General features: G+C 42.7%; 1 protein-coding gene across 5 annotated transcripts in view; it reads left to right on the top strand.

Moving 5' to 3' along the window:
• Positions 1-24,933, top strand: part of ST3GAL1 (ST3 beta-galactoside alpha-2,3-sialyltransferase 1) — a 112,392-nt gene that overhangs the window by 32,523 nt on the left and 54,936 nt on the right. For 3 of the 5 annotated variants that reach the window (XM_026678524.2, XM_087962217.1, XM_026678528.2), the window contains exon 2: positions 19,645-19,844. The gene's annotated coding sequence lies outside the window, so the exon portion shown is untranslated. Of the gene's footprint in view, positions 1-12,469; positions 12,745-19,644; positions 19,845-24,933 lie in introns of those variants that run through there. The other 2 variants (XM_026678526.2, XM_026678525.2) reach the window with 2 other exon arrangements.

The following is a 24,933-nucleotide window of genomic DNA, read 5'->3' as shown; positions in this document are numbered from 1 at the left end:
TAAGATCTTGAATTCCAAATTGCAAATAATAAGGAAGCAACGGAAATACTACAAATGAGTCTGTTAGGCTCCTGTAGATAACAGATAATCAGAGTAGCAAGGGACCTTGTAGGTCAGCTAGTCCAACCCCCACCCAAGTGGGAGACCCTACACCATTTCTGACAGATGTCAGTCCAATCTCTTCTTAAAAGTCTCAAGTGATGGGGCTCCCACAACTTCCGAGGGCAACTTCTGTTCCATGGGTTGATTGTTCTCACTGTCAGAAAGTTTCTCCTTATTTCCAGGTTGAATCTCTCCTTGTTCAGTCTCCATCAATGATTCCTTGTCTGGCCTTCAGATGCTTTAGAACAGGGGTCTCCAACCTTGGCAACTTTAAGCCTGGTGGACTTCAACTCCCAGAATTCCCCAGCCAGCAAAGCTGGCTGGGGAATTCTGGGAGTTGAAGTCCACCAGGCTTAAAGTTGCCAAGGTTGGAGACCCCTGCTTTAGAAAATACCTTGACCCCCTCCTCCTCTCTGTTGCAGTCCCTCAAATATTGGAACACTGTTACCATGTCTCCCCTGGTCCTTTTCTTCCCTAGACTAGCCATGCCCAGTTCCTTCCCAACTCTGGGAAATAGTGGAGGATGGTGGTGCAAGTGGGCTGGCATGCTGTGGTCCATGGGGTTGTGAAGAATTGGGCATGACTGCCATCAATGCAATCTTAGGCTTGTATTAACAGAGGGATAGAATCAAGATCATGGGAGGTGTTACTACCACTTTGAATGCCTTGGTGCACTTGGAATATTGCATCCAGTTTTGGTTGCCACGATATAAAAAAAGATGTTGAGACACTCGGCTGAGTACAGAGAAGAGCAACAAAGATAATTGGGGACTGGAGGTTAAAACAGTAGAATAGAATAGAGTAGAGTAGAATAGAATAGAACAGAATAGAATACAATAGAACAGAACAGAATAGATTGAATAAATATTGAAAGGAATAGAATAGAATAGAATAGAATAGAATAGAATAGAATAGAATAGAATAGAATAGAATAGAATAGAATAGAATAGAATAGAATATTGGAAGGAATAGAATAGAATAGAATAGAATAGAATAGAATAGAATAGAATAGAATAGAATAGAATAAATATTGGAAGGAATAGAATAGAATAGAATAGAATAGAATAGAATAGAATAGAATAGAATAGAATAGAATAGAATAGGAGGACCCAGATTGTTGGGTGCAATTTGTTGACTCTATAAACTGCTTAGAGAGGGTTGTAAAGCACTATGAAGTAGTATATAAATCTAAGTGCTGTTGCTGTTCTTAAAATGCTTCTGCAATGCAGAATCCACGGTCTTTGCAGGTAAACCGATATACAGGTAGTCCTTGACTTGCGACCACAACTGAGTCCAGAATTTATGTTGCCCAGTGAGAAATGTGTTAAGTGAAAGATGATCACATGACCTCAGGACACTGCAACCTTCATAAACATGAACCGGCTGTCAAGCATCTGAATGTAAATCATATGACTATGGGGATACTGCAGCGGTCATAAGTGTGAAAAATGGTCATAAGTCATTTTTTTCAGTGCCTTTGTGACTTCGGATGGTCACTAAATGAATTGTTGTCAGTTGAAGACTCCCTGTACTGTTGTACACATCAGTTTTCAACTTGCAACCAGTCGCATACGGAAACATACCTGGAGTAGCTTATGATCCGGATTCAAATGTTTGATGCTTAGCCCCCCCTGGTGGTCATTGACTTCACTTCTGGCACTGCGCATCCAACCTGCATTTACGGATATTTGCAGTATCCTCAATCACATGACTGCATTTTAGGACAGTATTGCTGAAAGCCAGCAGTTACCAGGCAGTCCTTGACTTAGAGTTGCTTGTTTAGTGACCATTTGAAGTTATAGTGACCCTGAAAAAAAGTGATTTAGCAATGGTTTCCACCCTTATGACCATTGCAACATGGTCAAAACTCAGACCTGGCAACCGACTCATATTTATGACAGTTGCGATTTCCCGGGGTCATGGGATTGCTGTTTGTGACCCTTTGACAAGCAAAGTCAATAGGGGAGTCAGATTCACTTAACAGCTCTGTTATAACTTAACTGCACTGTTCTGATCAAGGCTTCCTGAGACCATACTTAAGCACACGCTTAGTCCAACAACTCTTGTTTTATTTCAACGGCTGGGAATTATGTTCATTCCCAGCCTGTAATGAGTCCCAAACAGTTTCTCGAGATAAGTATCCACCTTTATCTCCTTTGAATTGCTGCCAACAACTAAAGTGCCAAATGAACTATAAAAAGCTAAACGAAGTACAAAGTCCGCACAGAGCTTCAAGGTTTAATCCGAACAGAGCGAATGACTTTGCTCCCTGCAAAGGTTTCTCTACCTTTGCACTTCCTTTATACCTTATGGGAGGGGCAATCACCTCCAAGCCTTACTCCTGAGTTGCCCTTTTGTTTTACCTGCTCTTGCCTTCTAGCAGCCCTGTGCACACACGCACTGGGAATAGGCTCCCCTTGTTCCTCGGCCTCGCGGCTGCCAGACTCTGGATGCTCCGGAGTCAACACCCCACTCCCAGATGGTCCTGGCCCCATCTCTGTATCGGATGCAGGACCCTCATCTGAGTCCTCCCCGGACTCCTGAACTGGTCCCTGTTCTTCCCCACTGTCCGATTCTGCTGCCGTCTGCACAGGCTGCTGGCAAACCACAACTTGCAGTGATTCACATATTGGATGTAAAATGGGACAAAACTCAACAATTGTCTTGCTTAGCCATGGAAATTTTGCACCATGGGGATGCTGAAACAGGCGTAAGTGTGAAAAACGGTCATAAGTCACTTTTTTCAATGCCATTGTAACTCCAAAAGGTCACTAAACAAACTGTTGTAAATCAAGGACTACCTTTACTGGAACACCTTTCTAATTTTCTTTCTAACCTCTTACTTACAGCAATCCTTAGCTTGAGAACTCCTTGTTAAAAATGTCAGAAGGTTTTCCCAAAATGTTACATTCCTCATCTCTTTAATGCATTTCTAGTAAGATTAATTTTTTAGAAGCTCACTCCGATGCTAAATCCTTTCTTCTGATCATGATGATTATTACATAAACAATTTTTGAGTTACTAATTTGTTAGGTGCCAAAGGTCTCTGTCTTCTTTGCATGGTGACATTAAATATGGGGTTGCTTGACAGTTTCTCCTCGCTGCTGCTTTCTCATCAGCAACTGGAAATGTAGCACCAGCTTGTATTTAAATAGGATACTGTGTTTAATTAATATCCTGATTAATTTTTGATGAGTAATTGCTTTCTAATTAAGTGCCGGGCTTATTCTTTCTCTACATCAAAGTTGAGGTAGCACTGAATTGATTAGAATTTAATTCATGGTATATTTCTTAGCCTGGGCAAAAAACAAAAATAATGGGCCCTATCCAACAACATGGAATTTAATGTGGAGAGAAGCAAGGTTTTACACAGGCAGGAAAAACCAAAGGTACAAATACAGATTAGGTGAAACCTGGCTCAAAAACAACAACTGTGAGAGGGACCTTGGAGTCTTAGTGGACGATCACTTAAACATGAGCCAGCAGTGTTTGGCGGCAGCCAAAATAGCTAATACAATCCTTGGTTATATAAACAGAAGCATAGAATCAAAATCACACAAAGTATTAGCACCATTTTATAAAGCCTTAGTAAGGCCACACCTGGAATATTGCATCCAGTTTTGGTTACCACATCCCAAAAATGATGTTGAGACTCTGGAAAAAGTACAAAGAAGAGCAACTAAGATGATTAAAGGCCTAGAGACTAAAACATATGAGGAACGGTTGCAGGATTTGGGTTTGGCTAGTCTAGAGAAAAGAAGTAATTGTTCTGACGCAACCTGGTTCCAAGAGAGCCAACACCAGACAAAGGCAGCAGCCCCCACCTCTTAAGGTTTCATCTACGAATCCTTTTTCTTCACAGATAAAAGGCTGCTTCCAATTAATTAGCTCCAACAAGAAAGAGCCTTGCCAAGTTGTTTTTCAAGGCTGCCAAAAACCTACAGATAAGAAATGGTTTACAAGAGTTTTCAAATGCTAACTATAATGTCCACGAGGCTGAGTTTCAGAGCGTCTTTGCCTTCTGCAAAGAATGCTTCTTCAGACCTGGCTTTTATCCTCTTGAGGGAGGTGCCATTACCTTGCAGCCTTATTCCCGAGTCACACATGCTGCTGTAACTGCTCCTATGAGCAATCCTGCACACACACGCACTTGGCACAGGCTCCTCGGGAATCTCCTCATCGCTGCTGCCAGCCTCCACAATCTCTGAAGGCAGCCGTCCACTCCCTAATGGTCCTGGCCCCTCAGCTGAGTCCTAGCTCTCCTCAGCCTGTCCGCACCTGCTGCCGGCTAACCACAACAGTAATAGAGGTGACATGATAGAAGTAAATCCTGTATTTGAGAGGGGGGTGGGTCAACTTATTTTCCAAAGTACCATAGGGCAGGGCAAGAAACAATGGATGGAAACTAATGAAGGAGGGAAGCAACCTGGAATTAAGGAGAAATTTCCTAACAGTGAGAACCATTAGATGATTTGTGTAATGGCCCTCCTGGCTTTGTCCCATGGTTACCACAAGATCATTGAGCAGGAGATGAAAATCAAAGAAAACCATCCAATTGTGTACCAGTTCTGCCTTAAGGAAGTGTGACCCTATTAAGAACCAGGATAATAAATTTATGTGACCAAAAGGTCTTTGAAACCGAAGCCACATGCCTTGATCAGGCAGAATGGGGTTAGGGTGAAATGCAGATATCTTGACTACCAAATTGCTTTCCCCAGGGAAAATGATATCAGCTCCATTAAGTTAATATATTTCAGTGTTTCTGCCTTTCTGGAAATGTTTGCAAAAAAAAATCAGCCAATGAATGTTGGCTTATCTCATGTTTTCAAACTTCTCTCAGGGAAAATAAACGCTTTTGTGTGTTTCTGCAATAATTAGAGACATCTTTCCCCGAAGCATTTTCCATGAAGATTAAAAGGAGAGAAGGAAGAAAAGCAAAATGAAATATTTATTCTTCCATAACGTGATACGGGCAGCTATATAAGTTTAATAAATAAGTAACAAATGGATGAAGTAATGCTCTTGAAATCACATCGGATCCAGGAATTTAGAAAATGAAGCATTATTCTTGTTCAGCAGAAAACTTCTGGGTGATAATATATTACAAATTAGTGTACCAGGCATTGAAAACTAGCGAGATTGAGACTGTAGAGTAGATGTTCAACTGATTATTATTCCTACCATGGCATATTTAGCAATAATACACAAAAAAGAGTTATTATACTGGCTTAAGCTTCTGGTAAACCAAGTTGGGAAGTACTGTAGTTTGTGGACAGAACATGTCAGCCTCACTAACAAATGTTTAACCTCATCTCCATCTCTCTCCCTCTTTCTCTCTTTCTGACTCTGTCTTTCATCTCTCCCTATTTTTTCCTCTCTCTTTCCTTTCTTTTTGTCTCTCTCATTCATCTCTCCATCTGTCTCTTTCCTCTCTATTTTATTGTCTCCCTTTTATCTATCTATCTGTCTGTCTGTCTATCTCTTTCATCTGTCTGTCTTTATATATTTTTTCTGTCTTTCCTCTCTGTCTATCTTTTTGTCATCTATCTATCTATCTATCTATCTATCTATCTATCTATCTATCTATCTATCTATCTATCTATCTATCTATCTTTGTCTCTTTCCATTCTCACTCCATTGTGGATTCTGTTAATGTTTAAGGGAAGATGGAGACAGTATAAAGAATAAAAGGTATTTTAACATAAAACTTCTCACAGTTGGTAAAACAGTTTGCTTCTGGTACTTATGTCTTTCTTTCTTTCTTTCTTTCTTTCTTTCTTTCTTTCTTTCTTTCTTTCTTTCTTTCTTTCTTTCTTTCTTTCTTTCTTTCTTTCTTTTTCTTTTTTGTTAATCTAAGCTGTATAAAGTCCTCTGGAGTCTCACGGCTTCTTCCGTGTGTTCAACCACAGAAATAAATGTCCAAGACATCAGAGCAGATAACACACAATAAACACAACTATGCAAAGATACCACACCAAAGCTACTGGTTATTAAAAAGTGATTGAAGACTTTGGTTTTGTGCTAATCATTTGCTTTCCGGGACTTGGGTGCTTTCATTTTAATAGGCAATAAAATACAAAGGGCAGGTCTGCTTTTGACCTACATCAAACTGACAACCTCTCTAGTTTTGAGCAAGATCGAATAGTAAATTCAAGTTGTGGTTACCAGCCTTCTAGCATTTACACACAAAACTGGGGAGTTTATATTGTAATGTCAATTATTAACTCTTTTTTTTTTTTAAGAGAGATTATTTATTAGTTAGGTGTGCCTTGGAGGAGTAGCATTTCAGCCACAATTCAACTCTTCAACCATAAAGAGAAACCATTAACTTTTGTCAAAATAAAGAGATGTCTTTTATTTAGCATTCTTTCCTTCCTTTACTCTTTTCTTTCTCTTTCTCTCTTTCTTTCTCTTTCTTTTTATTTCTCTTTCTCTTTTCTCTTTTCTCTTTTCTCTTTCTCTCTCTCTCTTTCTTTCTTTCTTTTTATTTTTTCTCTTTCTCTTTTCTCTCTTTCTTTTTCTCTTTCTCTCTTTCTTTCCTATTTATTTCTCTTTTTCTCTTTCTTTCTCTTTCTCCTTTTCTCTTTTTCTCTTTTTCTCTTTCTCTCTTTCTTTCTCCCCTTCCTTCCTTCCTTCCTTCCTTCCTTTCTTCCTTCTTTTCATCCTCCCTCCTTCCCCTTCAGGGGCTGAAGTCCACAAGTCTTAAAGTTGACAAGGTCCACCCACCCACAATAAAAGAGGAAGAAGAAAAAAATACCTACCAGAAACTTGATAAAAGGGTAACCTTGGATAGGGAAAGATTATGACACAGACAGGTAATCCCCAACTTACAACAGTTCGTTTCATGGCAGTTCAAAGTTACAACAGCACTGAAAGAAGTGACTTATGACCAGTTCTCACACTTAGGACCCTAGTAGCATCCCCATGGTCTTATGATCAACATTCAGACACTTGGCAACTGACTCAGATTTATGACGGTTGCGGGGTCCCACAGTCACGTGATCCCCTTTTGCGACCTTCTGACAAGCAAAGTCAATTGAGGAAGCCAGATTCACTTAAGAACTGTGTTATTAACAACTGCGGTGATTCACTTTAACCGCTGCAGCAAGAAAGGTCATAAAATGGGACAAACTCCCTTGACAAATGTTTCCCTTAGCAACAGAAATTTTGGGCTCAACTGCAGGTGTAAGTCAAGGACTTATCTGGGCTGCAATGGTTGCAAAGGAGTGAAGGGTCGCTCACTTTTAAACTTAACAATCGTATCCTATTTACCTAGAAGTGGATGTGCACATTTCTCCCAGCGAAGCGTATGGAATAATTCACCCTTTGATTTCTCATGGGATAAAACTGTCATCATCATCATTATTATTATTATATACACAAAATACAACAGTGTACACAGCAAACAAGATAACTATGCTGGGCTTTGTATCACAAATCACCAGTCAAACGTGGTTGTGGTTTATTGTGGTGGTGGTTAATCTTTGGTGAGATTCACAGCCTTTGGGGCTGGTTGGTAGCTCAACAGCTCGAGTCCTAACCAAGGACCTAGGATCTGTTCAGGTAGCATCGGAGGATATAAGCTGTTCCAAGTAGGGTGGTTTTTTTTTTGTAGAATCAGGATATTCAGGTCTGATAAATTCAGAATTTCCAAATAGCGAGGCAGCCCTTTAGGCATTGTTCCAAGGGCTCCAATCACAATTGGGATAACACAAGATTTCTTTTTCCAAAGTAGCTCAACTTCCATTTGTAAGTCCCGGTACTTTGTGTTTTTTTCTTGCTGCTTGTCTTCAATTTGTGCATCACCAGGTATTGCAATGTTGTTGTTGTTGTTGTTGTTATTATTATTATTCAGCCTTCGGGGCAAGCAAAGGCACCTGAGTTAAGAGAAAAGAAAGCAAGCCACTTTTGCTTTAAACCATCCGGAAAAACACAGGTTTAGCAATAAAGGAGTCTTCCCTAACTGACAACATGATTTACAAATAAGGCGGTGGGATTCAATTTTTTTTACTACCAGTTCTGTGGGTGTGGCTTGGTGGGTATGGCAGGGAAAGGTTACTGCAAAATCCCCATTCCCTCCCCACCCCACTAACCTGCTTTCCAGCTCTGTTCTCCTGTGCAGGGTAACAAAATAAGATCCAGCCAATCAACTGGGACTGAGGAGGCAGGGAATAGATGGGGGCGGAGCCAGCCAGAGGTGGGATTTGCTGGTTCTCCAAACTACTCAAAATTTCCGCTACCGGTTCTCCAGAACTGGTTAGAACCTGCTGAATACCACTTCTGGGCCTCTTGCCTTTGACAAACTACAAAAGGGCCTTGCACTTAAGCTGAATGACCTGAGTCAGGGGTCCTCAACCCCTGGTCCATAAACCAGCCCACGCAGGGATGGGATTCTACCAGTTCGCACCTATTCACTAGAACCGGTTGTTAACATTCTAAGCAGTTCTGAGAACCGGTTGTTAGAAGAAATTACTGGCCTAATCCTGTAAGGAAAGCAGGAAGGAAACATTCTGGTGTTGCTTACAGAAACTGCCTCTCCGTTAACCCTTATTACATTCTTGGCAGGACTAGACTTCCTGTCTCAGCAACTTCTCTGGAGTTTTTTTCCCCCTCCTTTGCTGGTACTTTGCTTGTGTGGAGTGACCATTCAAAGTTACAATGGCACTGAAAAAAGTGACTTATGACCAGTTTTGCACACTTACGACTGTTGCAGCATCCCCACAATCATGAGAGGCCAGGCGAGGAGATGCGTGCCTCGATGTGAGTGATATTGAGTTGGCCATGCCCAGCCAATAACATGACCACCAAGCCATGTCCACCCAGTCACATGACCACCAAGCCACGCCTACCACCTAAGCCACACCCACAGAACCAGTTGTTAAAAAATTTGAATCCCACCCCTGAGCCCACGGCATGCCAGTAACTGGGCCACACAAACAAGGATGCAACTAGCATGCAAAACCACCACCTGTCCTTGGTCCCTGGTGCCCGGAAGATTGGGGGTCTCTGAGTTGGGCTGCCTTTTGTAAAATAAAATAAAAAGAAATAAACTAGCATTTCTCTCTGGGAGCTTAAATATACTTGAAAACAGCTGTGCCCCATATAAACAAACTGCTGCTAATTCCAACCTCAACTTGTGAACGCCAAAGAGGTCCCTGACCTGGTTTAATGCTGCCCAGGATCTTGGAGCCAGAAACATTCCGGCAGAGCTTGATGGTTTGCAGCTGGTTCTTTCCCTGCTTCCGGAGGAGAAAAATGCTTGAGGGTAACAGGGCTCCCTTTCACAGGTTCACTGCATACGTTGCCTCCACCTCGTTTCACTAACCTGTGATAAATTTCAACAGATCCATCCAGTTACACACCATTGCCAGCCTTTAAGCTTCTTTAAAAAAAAACAAAAAACTCACTGAGGTCAATGAATCAGCAAATCAGATCATTAGATTGGATAGGATGATGAGATGATAGGATAGGATATAGGATAGATAGGATAGGATAGGATAGGGATAGATGATGGGATAGGATATATGATAGATAGGATAGATGATAGATAGGATGGATTAGGTGATAGAATGATAGGATAGGATAGGATGATAGGATAGGATAGGATTAGGATAGAATGGTAGGATAGGATAGGATGATAGGATAGGATAGGATAGGATTAGGATAGAATGGTAGGATAGGATAGATGATGGGATGGGGTGATAGAATGATAGGATAGGATAGGATGATAGGATAGGATAGGATAGGATTAGGATAGAATGGTAGGATAGGATAGATGATGGGATGGGGTGATAGAATGATAGGATAGGATTAGGATAGGATGATATGGTAGGATAGGATAGGTGATAGGATAGGTTAAGATGATGGGGGAAGCCAGATTCACTGAACCAACCACCGTGTTACTAATTTAACGACTGCAGGGATTCCCTAAACCAAGGTGGCAAGGAACGTCGTACAATGGGGCAAAAAATCACTGAACAAGTACAGCTCCAAACAAACAACCCATCATACAACCAACTGACCAAACAAGACATTTATAAGCTAAAGAGAACAGGACAAGTACAGCCTGCTCATGATATTACCTAGTCTGCTAACAAAATGCTCAGAAACTAAACTAGTTGAACCAGAAGACTTCCAAAGTCCCTTTCTCCTATCCTATCCTGTCCTGTCCTGTCCTGTCCTGTCCTGTCCTGTCCTATCGTATCCTATCCTATCCTATCCTATGCTATTCCATCCCATCCCACCTAATCCTATCCTATCCTATCATTCCATTCCATTCCATCCCACCCTACTGCACCACATCCTATCATCCTATCCTACCATCCTTTCCTATCATCTAGTTATTCATATGATAACTGAAGCGAGAATTGTGTTTGCTCAAAATTGGAAAAGAGAACAGACCCATACTGAAGAAAATGTGATTAGGAAAATATTAGAATGTGCAGAAACGAATAGGTTAACACTTGCAATCAAAGAAAGAGAGCAAACTGAATATTATAAAGTATGGGGATTATTTTATCAATGATTAGAGAAAAAATATGATAGATATAGTTAATGGATTAATTAAGAATGTCGAAGGTTAGTAGATATCTTTCAATAGAAATTAATAAGCTACAAAGAAAGATAACAAAATAAGATTAGAGAATAATACTGTGCAATGAATATGACTGTAAACACTAATTGTATTGCACAAGTTATTTGCATCCAGATAACAGGTCATCAAATGGAAAAAGACAGGAATGTAATAAAAAAAAATTGAAAAAAGAAGGGACTTGCTTTATGATTGTTGTAAGAATGGTAATAAAAATGAAATCAGATCAGGTGGTGCATTGCAGTTGTGGGCCCCAATGTGGTCAGAGGCCAGGATTCAGGTCTGAGTCACACAGAATCCTACATGGCATAATCAACTTATCAGCAGACTTTTTCCTGCTAGCTTTGGAGTTTGCTTTTCTTTTAAACTTCACTTGTACGAGAACTTTTAATCAGCTTTAAATAGATCCATATTGTTGGGAAGGTCACTGCTGGGTCCCTTTTGTGTCTGTTCCTAGATTTAAATATCTCTCTCTCTCTCTCTCTCTCTCTCCCTCTCCCTCTCCCTCTCCCTCTCCCTCTCCTTCTCCTTCTCCCTCCCTCTGTCCCCCTCCCCATACTCTCTCCACCCCTCCTCTCTCTCTCCTCTCTCTCTGCTTCTGTCTCCTTCCCTCCCTCCCTCCTTCTCTCTCTCTCTCTCTCCCTCCCTCTCTCTTTCTCTCTCACCCCTCCTCTCTCTCCTCTCTCTCTGCTTCTGTCTCCTTCCCTCCCTCCCTCCTTCTTCTCTCTCTCTCCCTCCCTCCCTCTTTCTCTCTTTCACCCCTCCTCTCTCTCTCTCTCTCTCTGCTTCCGTCTCCTTCCCTCCCTCCCTCCCTCCTTCTCTCTCTCTCTCTCTCCCTCCCTCTCTCTTTCTCTCTCCACCCCTCCTCTCTCTCCTCTCTCTCTGCTTCTGTCTCCTTCCCTCCCTCCCTCCCTCCCTCCCTCTCTCTTTTCTCTCTCCACCCCTCCTCTCTCTCTCTCTCTCTCTCTGCTTCCGTCTCCTTCCCTCCCTCCCTCCTTCTCTCTCTCTCTCTCTCCTCCCTCTCTCTCTCTCTCCACCCCTCCTCTCTCTCTCCTCTCTCTCTGCTTCTGTCTCCTTCCCTCCCTCCCTCCCTCTCTCTTTCTCTCTCCACCCCTCTCTCCTCTCTCTCTCCTTCTGTCTCCTTCCCTCCCTCCCTCCTTCTTCTCTCTCTCTCTCCTCCCTCCCTCTTTTCTCTTCACCCTCCTCTCTCTCTCCTCTCTCTCTGCTTCCGTCTCCTTCCCTCCCTCCCTCCTTCTCTCCCTCTCTCCCTCCCTCTCTCTTTCTCTCTCCACCCCTCCTCTCTCCTCTCTCTATGTTTCCGTCTCCTTCCCTCCCTCCCTCCTTCTTCTCTCTCTCTCTCCCTCCCTCTCTCTTTCTCTCTCCATCCCTCCTCTCTCCTCTCTTTATGCTTCCGTCTCCTTCCCTCCCTCCCTCCTTCTCTCTCTCTCTCTGTCCCCCCTCCCTCTCTCACTTTCTCTCTCTCTCCTCCCTCCCCTCCCTCCCATCCAATGCTATTGTTAGCTTACTAGAATGATAGATCTGTGTGCTTTTTACCCTCATATTTGGAGAGGGCTGATTTTGGTTCTGCCAACAGGCCAAAAGAGTTTATCCACCCCTTCCCCCTTTCTCTTCTGAATTAAAGATTTCCTTCCGGCTTTGTTATAATAATAAATGGTATTGCTTAATTGCAATCTTCCTGCGTCACCTGTCCTTTGGCCCTTGAGGGAACGTCACTATCTGAAGCTTCCCACCCTCCCTCTGTAATCTGAACAGTGCAGACCTGGTTTCCTCTGCTTTCCTGGCTGGGCTAATTTGCATCCAGCCTGGAAGGGTGGGATCTGGCCGACACAGGCAACAAAAGTTGTTCCCATTGACACTCCCTCCAGCTACAAATGTGCCACTCCGTTTGATGTGCAGCTGGGAAAGAATTTACCACTGGCTGTAAACTTGGATTCCCGGGGAGGAGAAGGCGACGTGAAGAGCTTAAAAGTAGAACGCCAATGTCAAGGGGGTGTGAGATCCTTACTCAACAACATCCCCTGTAAGTAGAGGTAAAATTCCCAATTGACGGTTTTACTGCTGGGGGAAGAATTTAAAACTATAACCCAAGGCGGTGGCGACTGTTTCTTCTTCTTCTTCTTCTTCTTCTTCTTCTTCTTCTTCTTCTTCTTCTTCTTCTTCTTCTTCTTCTTCTTCTTCTTCTTCTTCTTCTTCTTCTTCTTCTTCTTCTTCTTCTCTTCTTCTTCTTCTCCTTCTCCTTCTCCTTCTCCTTCTCCTCCTCCTCCTCCTCCTCCTCCTCCTCCTCCTCCTCCTCCTCTTTCCTTCTCCTTCTCATCTTCTCCTTCTCCTCTTCTTCTTCCTCCTCCTCCTCTTTTCCTCCTCTTCCTCCTCTTTCCTTCTCCTTCTCCTTCTCCTCTTCCTCCTTCTCCTCTTCTCCTCCTCCTCTTCTTTCCTCCTCCTCCTCCTCCTCCTTCTCCTCTTTCCTTCTCCTTCTCCTTCTCCTCATCTTCCTCTCTTCTTCCTCCTCTTCGTCCTCCTCATCTCCTCGTCCTCTTTCCTCCACCACCACCTTCTCTTCTTCTTCTCCTCTTTCTCCTCCTCCTCCTCCTCCTCCCTCCTCCTCCTCCTCCCTCCTCCACTTTCTTCCCCAAATGGGTGAAAACTCATTTCTTGGTGTGAAATACGTCTTAGATAAATGCACATGGTTTTTCCCTCCCCTGTAATAGTTCCTTATTATATAAGGCAGTGAATGTGTCTTTATGTGTGATGGGAAATCTTAAACTTAATGAGTGCTCGTTGGCTAAATACACCCATTTTTCTTTCCCCATTATGACTGATAGATGGATAATTTTTCTATCTATCTCGGGAGTTGCATTTGGGCTAATTGGGAAACACGGCATAAACAAGTGAACTTTCAGAGGGAGATGATCTTCGGTGCAGAAAGATTGCAAACATTCTCAAGGAACATTTGCCGAATGCCTTTTGTCTCAAAGGGTTGCGGAAATGGAAAAATGTGAAAGTGCTGTAATAGGTAGTGTTCGACTTATGATCACAGCGGAGCCCCAAATTTCTGTTGCTGAGTGAGACGTTTGTTAAGTGACATAATGGAAAATACTTGTCGCTCGGGTTTTAGGTTTTGGCAGTAGTTTGCTCTCCCAAGTTTGCGTCAATTTAGTTTCTGAGCATTTTGTTACCAGACTAGGTAATAACATGAGTTAGGCTGTACTTGTCCTGTTCTCCTTAGCTTATAAATGTCTTGTTTGGTCAGTTGGTTGTTCATTTGGAGCTGTACTTGTTCAGTGAATTTTTGCCCCATTGTACGACGTCCCTTGACACGTTGGTTTAGGGCAGGGGTGTCCAACCTTTCACCTTCCTGGGCCACATTAGAAGATGAAAATTTAGTTTGGGCGCACATAATTAAATTAAATAATAAATTAAATTAAATAATAAATTAAATTAAATAATAAATTAAATTAAATTAAATTAAATTATTATTTATTATTTATTATTAATTATTTATTAAAAATTATTTATTTTTATTTTATAATTTTCCAGCCAAATTTTGCGGGGTGGGGGGAGGGGGAAGAAAGCTCGCCCGCCTCACGCCTACCTCTCCTCCTGCAAATGCAGCAGCGGTGGCAGCGGTGGCGGGGGCAGAAGCAGCAGCGGCGGCAGCGGAAGCAGCGGCGGCGGCGGCGGCAACAGCAGGAGGTGGCGGGGCAGGACTTTTGGGCTGCGGCTGCCCGCCTTTTCTGTTGCTCGCCTCGCCCGCCTCGCGCCTGCCTCTCCTCCTCCTCCTCGCTGGATCTTTCATGAAGGTTGGGGTGGGCGTTGGGCCGCATTACGAGGCGACCTGGGCCGCATGCGGCCCATGGGCCACGGTTGGACAAGCCTGGTTTAGGGAATCCCTGCAGTTGTTAAATTAGTAACACAGTGGTTGGTTCAGCGAATCTGGCTTCCCCCGTCGACTTTCCATGTCGGGAGGTCGCAAAAGGGGGTCCCGTAACCCCGGGAACACTGCCCCCGTCATAACTATGAACCGGTTGCCAAGCATCTGCATCAGTGGTGGGATTCAAAAAAATTTACTACCGGTTCTGTGGACGTGGTGTGGCTTGGTCGGCATGGCAGGGGTGGCAGGGTGGGGAGGGAATCCCCATTCCCTCCCCACCCCACTAACCTGCTTTCCAGCTCCGTTCTCTTGTGCAGGGCAACAAAAGAAGACCCAGCGATCAACTGGGACTCAATGGGAGGCAGAGAATAGATGGGGGTGGGGCCAGTCAGAGGTGGGATTTGCCGGTTCTCTGAACTACTCAAAATTTCTGCTACCGGTGCTCCTGAATGGGTCAGAACCTGCTGAATACCACCTCTGATCTGCATGTATATCACACGACCGGGGGGGGGGTTCATAAGTGGGGGAAAAGGGTCATCGGTCACTTGTTTGCAGTGACGTTACAACCTTTGAACCATCACTAAGTGAACTGTTTTAAGTCAAGGACTACCTGTAAAATCTCCCGTGGATGTGCATGTACACACACCCTTCACCCACTGTTGTGGTTAGCCGGCAGCAGGTGCGGATGGCTGAGGAGAGCGAGGACTCAGCTGAGGGGCCAGGACCATTAGGGAGTGGACTGCTGCCTTCAGAGATTGTGGGGGCTGGCAGCAGCGATGAGGAGGTTCCTGAGGAGCCTGTGCTAAGTGCGCGTGCGCACAGGGTTGCTCGTAGGAAAGAGCAGCTGCAGCAGCATGGGCAACTTGGGAGTAAGGCTGCAAGGTAATGGCCCCTCGTTCAAGAAGATAAAAGCCAGCTGTGAAGCGAATGTTCTTTGCAGGAAGCAAAGACGTTTTGAAAATCAGTCTCGTGGACATTACAGTTGATATTTGAAGACTCTTGTGTTGTGAAACATTCCTTACCTGTGATTCTTGCCCAGTTTTAGCGAGGCTTGTGCTTGTCAAAGTTAATTAGGTTTCAGCAGCCTTTTAACTGGGGATTTATAAGAATCATTAAAAGTTTTCTGTTCCCTTTGGTTCGTGTTTGTTTTATTGGAAAAGGATTTAGGTCAGAACACCCACTCGCCAGGTCTGAAGGACACAAAAGGAAAATTGTGTGTGCTTTCATGCTGGTTTTCTTTTTCTTTTTTTTTGCAAATATGCCGCACGATAGCTGATGAATTCACAGGCCCAGGCAACAGCAGAATTCCCCCATTGTTCCCTGCACACTCCGCTCCATCACATCTGCCTTCCTATCCATGCCCCCTTCATGTGCCAAAAGGAGTTGGCACCTGTGGCTCCAACAGGCTTGGCCATTGGCATCTCCCTGTCCTTTTCAGCTGCCAAACAGATCCCCATCCTTGGCAATAGACACTCGTGCCTGGATGTTCCTCATCTCAGCAAGGCTTAAACATAAGACTTTCCAGTAGCCAATAACACACACACACACACACACACACACACACACAATGTTCACCAGAAGAGGGTTTTAAATGCTTTTTTGATGCAGGCAGCTCTTCAGAAGTCCGAGAACTTGAGAAAACGAGGAGCTTAAAGGCAGAACAAAAGGGAGAAGATCAAGGCAAGCAGAAAAAAATAGCCTGTCTGGGTATTTTCTCCCGGAACACCTTTTTTTTTTTTTTTTAAGTAGGCAACACATTGACAAAGGACTGGGGAGAATATATTTAATACCAGTATTGTGCAGAAGAATATGCCCGTATCTTTTTTGGGGGGGTTTCCCCCTCCCTTCCCAGTTCTATTCAATTTGATGAAAGAGAATATGCTTCCAAACGAGAAATTCTTCAGGCTGCAGTGTCAAGTTCTTTACTGCAGAATGAGGTGTGGGACAAGGGTGTGGAAAAACAATATTTCTTAACATTATACGATTCCCCCTCCAGCCCTTCGGTGAAGCTCTGTAACAGAATAACAGAGTTGGAAGGGACCTTAGAGGTCTTCTAGTCCAACCCCTGACTCAAGCAGAAGATCCAATACCATTCTGGACAAACAGTTGTCCAGTGTTTTTTTTAAACTTCTGGAGGCAAGCTGTTCCACTGCTTAATTGTTCCTACCCTTAGGAAATTTCTCCTTAGTTCCAGGTTGCTTCTCACCTGGTTTTAGTTTCCATCCATTCTTTCTTACCTTGCCTTCTGGTGCTTCGGAAAATAGGTTTCTATAGCTTTCTGTACTTTTGTTTGACCCCATAAAAGGCTACAGGCAGGGACTTTTTCAGGGGGAGGGGACAGCCAGGAAAATGATCACCTCAGCAATAACTCACCTTCCAAAAGCAATAAAGAAAGCTTAAAAAAAAAAAAAAGCTAATGGGAGAAGTTTGGAAGAACGTTCCTGGCATCCGGAGAAGACAGGGAAGCAAAGATCTCATTAGCAGAAGGAGTAATTCTGGAAAAATTACAAGCTCGTTTTGGTGCCACGTGGTTTCAAGCCGTCTGTTACGTCCAAGAGATAGAGGCAAGGAGCATCTTGGCTTGTGTCTTCAAGGCTGTGTAGTGTTAGTTGGGGCTGAGGTCTTCCCCAATTGTTACACAAGCCTGGTGCACCACAATAGGGGCAGCCTGGGTCAGGCTGGGCCCCCTATCATTAGGTATATAGGGACCCCCTCAGCAGTAGATGCCAGGAAAAACAAAAAGGTTGCAGGAAACGAATGGAGAACAGTCATATGCTTTCTACCCTGGGCTTCCTTGTTCCCTATCAGGTGCATTTCAACATATTCTCTTACTGCCAACTCTTGAAATTAGATGCAGCTTAGCTTCTGTATATGGGACAGGAGGAGGGTCTGCTTGACTAAGATGTCTTCAGCTGGCTTTGATAAAGCCATTGCAGCCATTCAGAAGTTAACTATAAATTGAAAGCAAATCCCGCTTTCTACTAGCACCGATCATGTCACCTAGTTTTGTAATGAAATGTCTGCAAGAAAACAACCAAGCTTAGAGAGCACCAAGGGACACAACACCCCACAACACCACAACATCCTTCTCCCAGGAGATTCAACTTGGACAACTTTTTAAGTTGTGTGGACTTCGGCTCCTAGAATTCCCCAGCCCAAAACACTGCTCTAGATCAGGGGTCTCCAACCGTGGCAACTTTAAGCCTGGAGGACTTCAACTCCCAGAATTCCCCAGCCAGCATGGCTGGCTGAGGGATTCTGGGAGTTGAAGTCCTCCAGGCTTAAAGTTGCCAAGGTTGGAGACCCCTGCTCTAGATCCTAATATTTCTCTCCTGCTTTTCTTAGGGAATCTCCCATTGCTTGATCTCACAAAGAGCAAATCTGAGAGATAAGTTGGAGAGAGAGAGAGAAAGAAAGAGAAAGCGAGAGAGAGAGAAGGAGAGGGGGGGCTGGCCCACAATCACCTCACAAAGTTTCGTAGCTAAAGGTGGATTTGAACCTGGTAATCCTAGTCCAACACCATACTCACTCTATCCAATATTCATTCTGGGTCCCAGAACGCATGCGGTGATTCCCATGAGCTCTGCTCAGTTTCATTCAATCTGCATCATTACTGGTGACAATTAGGGGAATCTAAGCCACTCAGATTCATTTTTTTTTTTGACTGAAGTGCCATAAATGCATATTAAGAACTTTATCGACAGAAGCATTATGCAGTCTTCAGCTCCATTTGCAATCTCAGTCTGCCTTTGCTTATAGCTTCTGAAACTTCATAAAGACTAAGAGCACAGGGATCAAATAAAATTATATATAAATGTTTTGCTTCTTTCTTTCTTTGTTTCTCAGTATCCCATTTTTGTTGTGTATGATTGTATATTGTGGTCCTTTCTATTTTTCCCGCAACAACCATCCTGGGAAGAGGGGTGGGCTGAAAGAGAATGACCAGCTCAAAATAATTCAGGTGGCTTCAAGCAGAAAGATGGAATAGAATTATTATTAGCAGCAGCACCAGGAACAAAACAGCCAAGCAGGTCAGGGAAATCAGGAGATTCAGGCAGTTCAAATGAGTTTAAACATTTATCGTGAGCTTAAGCTCTCTACGAGAATCCGTCCAACTAACGGTCAAGGGAAACGAGCGGGAGATAAGAAAGGCATTCAAGGCAAGCAGGGACTCGTGACATAGGACTTGTCTGACCTCTCCCTCGGGCTCAGCCTGGTCATCTCCTACAACAACACAATTAGCAGAAGATGTTGAATTTAGAGGACAACCTTCCGTTGACAAAAAAAAAAAAAGGGAAAGTAAGAGGGGAAAAAAGGCATGTTGGTTTCCACTACAGCTAATCCTCAACTTTCAACAGTTTGTTTAAAGCTATAATGGCACTGAAAAAAGTGACTTACGACCGTTTTTCACAGACACAACCTTTGCAGCATCCCCATGGTTATGTGATCAAAATTCAAATGCTTGGCAACTGGTTCCTACTTACGACCGTTGCTGTTTCCCAAGATCTCGTGATTCCCTTTTGTGACCTTCTGACAAGCAATAGTCAAGGGGAACGCCAGATTCATTTAACAACCGGGTTACTAACTTATCCACTTCAGTGATTCATTTAACCACTGAGGCGAGAAAGATTGTAAAATGAGGCAAAGCTCATGTAACAAATGTCTCACTTAACAACAGGAATTTTGGGCTCAATTGTCATAAGTCAAAGTATATATATATATATTGTGCATATGTGATTCTTTGCTTCTGGATTCTGAGTTCTGCTGCATGGGTATTGTATACATGCATCATGCTTTATATTGTTGTATATAAAGAAGTTTCTTTTATAAATGAATCCTGCTGAATCCTTTACTTGTGTGCTGGTTGGATTGGTGCAAACTCTTTAACACTTCCCATATAAAATTCAGATTATTTAGGGAGAGAAGGAGAAAATTTTAAAAATTCCAAACAAATATTTCCTTCAGGTAAATAATGCTGGATGGGTGATATATAACTACAGATAGACGCCTGATCACAATCTTGGAATCAAACTGATTTCTCTGCTCTCTCTCTCTCCTGCAGATCCATGAAGATCTGAAGATCTCAAACATCTCAAAATACTTCTCTGCTGCTGAAGGAGAGCAGTTTCACCGGGAAGGAACAAGAAAAAAAACAAAACACAAGGAGAAGTAAAGACCTCCAGTGATAGAAAGAGAAAAATAAAACCCATCATCGGTCTACCCAGGGTTTAGAAAACCAGCCAAGTGAAAACAGTTGCTAAGGTAAATGAATCTCTTTTGAGCTTTTCACAATGCAAAGTTGGCTCAGAGTTTGGTAACGGTGTGTCTTTCCCAGAATCTCACCTGAGAAGAGGTAGAGCATGAAAGGAGCTCTTCTACCACAGGTGGAGTTTGCAAAATGCAAGACATTGGGCTTGTGTGGCACCAGATGGAGGCCCAAGGTGAGGCCTGGCGCCTCTAAGGGAGGAATGAAACCAGAAAGAGAACTCCTAGCCGTGATTATTAATGTTAAGAACTCTGGAACAAATGCAGCCGATAGAAGATAATATTTGCAGCTCTGGGTTGAACTGGGAGGGGGGGGTCCTTGGTGCCCCCTGAGCTTGTTTAAGTGTTGTTTTTTTTCAGCGAGACCGGTCTATCAAGGCAACCTGGTCTACCCAAATATGGGATGGAGCATACTGCTTCGACTTTTGCAGGCAGTCGCTTCCGTGACAAACTATTTTGTGTTAAATTAAAATTTACCAACAAAGAAATAAAAGGGGACTGGTACAGCTATTTCAAGCTCTCTACCGTTCTGGGATTCAAACCCAGGCCACTTGCATATTAGGCAGATGCATTAACCTCTAGGCCATAGACTCCCTTTGCTTTGTAGGTTATACCAAGAGGGAGATTAAGTGTTTCTCCAGTGAGACTGGTCTATCAGGACAATATGGTCTACTCAAATATGGGACAGAGTGTACTGCTTCCGCATTTGTGAGGTCCCTGGTAGTCTTTGAGCTTATTCGTTTTCCTGCAAACATTTCATTACCCAACTAGGTAACATGATCCATGCTAGAAGGGAGTGTGGGGTTTGCTTTCTGTTTATATATTGACTTTCCCTGTCAGTGTTGGTAGAAGTGTTCTTGGTGATTCAGTAAACAGGCTAATCAAGGAACCGCTAAACCACCAAACCACCAACATTGACAGAGAAAGCCACTTGCATATAAGCGGAGACCAAACCCCACTCCCTTCTACACTGATGATGTTACCTAACTGGGTAATGACATGTCTGCAAGAACACAGGCAAGCTCAGAGAGCACCAAGGACCCCACAAACACAAGCAGAAAGATGGAACAGAATTTATTCTTATTCTTGTTCTTGTTGTCGTTCTTGTTGTAGTGTCAGAGGATATAAACTGTTCCAAGTAGGGTGGTTTTTTGTAGAATCAGGGTATTCAAGTCTGATAAATTTAGGATTTCCAAATAGTGGGGTAGTCCTTTAGGTATTGCTCCAAGGGCTCCAATTACAATTGGGATAACACATGATTTCTTTTTCCAAAGTCACTCAACTTCAATTTGTAAGTCCCGGTTCTGTGTGATTTTTTTCTTCCTGCGTGTCTTTATTATTATTATTATTATTATTATTATTATTATTATTATTATTATTATTATTATTATTATTAATCACACAGGCAGCCAGATGTTCTGACTGGGTTTGACATTTTTGTCTACCTATCGAGTCCTTACTAAGGACCTGGGATAGGCAAACCTGGATGTTTGATGGTGTTACAGATATCGCTGCATGATGAAATCTGTTCCAAGTAAAGCTGCCTTCTGCAATTGACTGATGGCAAAATTGTCAATGCCTTTGGTGTTCAAGTGGTGTTCCGGTTGTTTTGGGACTGCATCCAAGGCACCTATTACTATTGGTACTACCCCTGCTTGCCTTTGCCGTAGTCATTCTATTTCTATTTGCAGGTCTTTGTATTTTGTTATTTTTTCCCAGTTCCAGTTCTATCTTCTGCTGTCTCCAGTCACTGCCACATCCACTATCTAGACTTTTTTGTCTTTCTTATCGACAACTATTAAGTCCGGGGTATTATGTAGCAGGTGCCAGTCTGTCTGAAGTTCAAGAGCAATTTAATTTTTTCATTTTCTATGATTTTTTTCTATTTTATGGTCCCACCAGTTCTTGCTTACAGGCAAATGATATTTCTTGCAATCTTCCAGTACACCATTGTTGCTACTTTGTCATGCTGCTGCTCATAGTCAGTTTGTGCAATCTTCTTGCAGCAGTTTACCAGGTGGTCCACTGTTTCTTCAGCTTCTTTGCATGAGTGGCATTGACTGTCTGTTCCTGTCTTCTCAATTCTGGCTTTGTATACATTTGTCCTTAAAGCTTGGTCTTGCGCAGCCAGAATTAATCCCTCGGTCTCTTTCTTTAACTTTCCTGCTCTTAGCCATTGTCAGGTCTTGTTATTATCTGCTTTCCTGCTATTCTTTTTAATGTATGGCCATTGTAGTGCTTTGTCTTCCCATGCCTACATTCTGTTCTTCATTTGGTCTTTCTTGTAGGCCAGTTTGGTCTCTCTGGTAGTCAGCAAGCCTTCCTGGCATATTAACTTCAGTGCATCTTCTTCATTGTCCTTCAGATATTCTTCCAAAGCCCATTTTTCTTCTTCAACTATCTGATGTACTTGCAAAATTCCACGCCTACCTATTTGCCTTGGTATTATTATTATTATTGTTGTTGTTGCTGCTGCTATTATTATTATTATTATGATTATTATGATTATTATTATTATTATTATTATTATTATTATTATTATTATTATTATTATTTATAATATCTTTAGTGAGATTCACAGCCTTTGGGGCTGGTTGGTAACCAAGGACCTAGGAACTGTTAAGGTAGCGTCAGAGGATATAAGCTGTTCCAAGTAAGGTGGGGTTTTGTAGAATCAGGGTATTCAAGTCTGATAAATTCAGAATTTCCAAATACTGGGGTAGCTCTTTAGGTATTGCTCCAAGGGCTCCAATTACAATTGGGATAACACACAAATTTTTTTTGCAAATCACTCAACTTCAATTTGTAAGTCCTGATATTTTGTAATTTTTTTCTTGCTGCTTGTCTTCAATTTGTGCATTACCAGGTATTGCAATGGCAATAAACCAAACCTTTTTCTTTTCAACTATTGTTATGTCAGGTGTGTTGTGGGCCAAGTGCCTGTCAGTCTGAATTTTGAAGTCCCACACGATCTTGACTTTTTCATTCTCCAGAACCTTCTCAACCTGATGTTCCCAGTAGTTGTTACTATACTCAAATCCAAACTTTTGCCACAGTTTCCAGTGAATGATTTTAACAACTCGGTAATGGCATTGTTGTTGTTGTTGTTGTTGTTGTTGTTGTTGTTGTTGTTGTTGTTGTTGTTATTATTATTCACAAAGAACAACAGTATACACAGCAAATGAGATAACTATGCTGGGTTTCGTATCACAAATCACTAGTCGAACACTTCCCAAGCATTTAGGACTGCATGATGTATCGGCACATTATGCAAGCAGATCCCAGTAAGGTGGCCTTCTGCAGCTGACCAATGGTGATTTTGTCAGCGCCAATTGTTTTTAAGCGCTTGCCTGGGTCTTTAGGCACAGCACCCAGTGTGCCGAGTACCACTGGAACCACCTGCACTGGTTTATGCCAGAGTCTCTGCAGTTTGATTTTCAAGTCCTGATATCTGGTGATTTTTTCGAGTTGTTTCTCATCGATTCTGCTGTCACCAGGTATGGCAATGTCGATCATCCACACTTTTTTCTTCTCCACAATCGTGATATCCAGTGTTCCAAAACTTTATCAGTTTGTATTCAGAAGTCCCACAGTTGTTTTGCATGCTCACTTTCGACCACTTTTTCAGGCTTTTTCAGTTCTTTGCTACAGGCAGATGGTAGTTGTGACACAAGTTCCAGTGGACCATCTGAGCGACTGTGTTGTGACGTTGTTTGTAGTCAGTCTGAGTGATTATCTTACAACAGCTCAGTATGTGATTGATGGTTTCATCCACTTCTTTGCAGAGTCTGCATTTGGGGTCATCAGCAGATTTTTTCTATTCTGGTTTTAATTGCATTTGTTCTGATGGCTTGCTCTTGTGCTGCAAGAATCAGGCCTTCTGTCTCTGTCTCTTTCTTCAGTGTCAGCCATTATATTATTATTATTATTATTATTATTATTATTATTAGTAGTAGTAGTAGTAGTAGTACTGCTACTACTACTAGTAGTAGTAGCAGCATTTGGAACACTACGGGTTCTTCTGTCCTGTTGACTATGCCAATCAAATAGCCCCTTGTTCCACAATACCCTATTCTGTCACCACCCACTTTTCTGTAGTTGTCCCCTTTTCTGTCAAGCTGCCAACCTATTCCAACTTCATTGGATTGTTTTATGCCTCTTCCCTCTAGGTTTCCCAATATTTACTCACAGGTTTTTTTTTCCAGCTGGCCTCTTCTAGGTGCATTGGGAGTGTTAATTCCATGGCTTCCAGCAAATTGGGCTGATGCCAGCTTGTAGGAGGTGAGCTAATAGCCTTGCTTTCTGGAATTGGCTGCCTGAGGTTGAGTCTGAACATTTTTATCTGACACTTCTGAAAGCCATCAGGGGGGCAAAGTTACTTTGTTGTTGCTGTTGTTTTTAATGGTGTGGAAAAAAATCTGTTCGGTGCTCCGTTTTAATTATAGCCTTTCTCTGCTGATCTCTGCACATCTGTGGGGAAGGAAAATTCTTTGAGATTTCATGTCGGCTGGGACGGAGGAGGAAATAAAAGAGGGAGATTGAACACTTTGATAGCTCAGAGTTTGAAAGAAACTGCCATCTATCATAACAGGCGCTGCAGCTACCATCTTTAAAACACACACACACACACACACACACACACACAAACCATTTAATTTCACTTCTGTTCTTCCTGAAGGCTTCCAGGACTGCTGTCTACCTGATTCAGAATTAACATTTTTAAGGAGGCAGCCTAAAAGCCAACTTAGAAGGCTTTGTAACATGCAAATCCTTTCCGAGTAAGAGCCCTGCCTAGATCTTTCCACCCCCACCCCCCCAATTTTAATAATTCCAGAGCTATTTCTTCCACAGCGTACGACAATTTTATTTCTTTCAAGGATTTCCCTTACCTTCTGCAGAAATTAAGCATGGGGTTCAGCATCTCCCCCTTGGCATCTTAAGTAGATGCCTATAAAAATCAATGTGCAATAGTCAAAGTGACACGCATTGAGTCTCTTTAAGGGAGCCGTAAGCCCAGCGCCTTTCCCTCTCCAGATTTAGTAAATTAATTTTTCTTAGACATTAAATCATATGATGAACAGCTAAT

This window comes from Notechis scutatus, chromosome 3 (assembly GCF_049901735.1).
Source record: "Notechis scutatus isolate UNSWTSFEM ecotype Mainland chromosome 3, rNotScu1.2, whole genome shotgun sequence".
Lineage (NCBI taxonomy): Eukaryota > Metazoa > Chordata > Lepidosauria > Squamata > Elapidae > Notechis > Notechis scutatus.
Note: the sequence above shows the minus strand (reverse complement) of the source record. Positions and strands in the feature narration are given on the sequence as shown.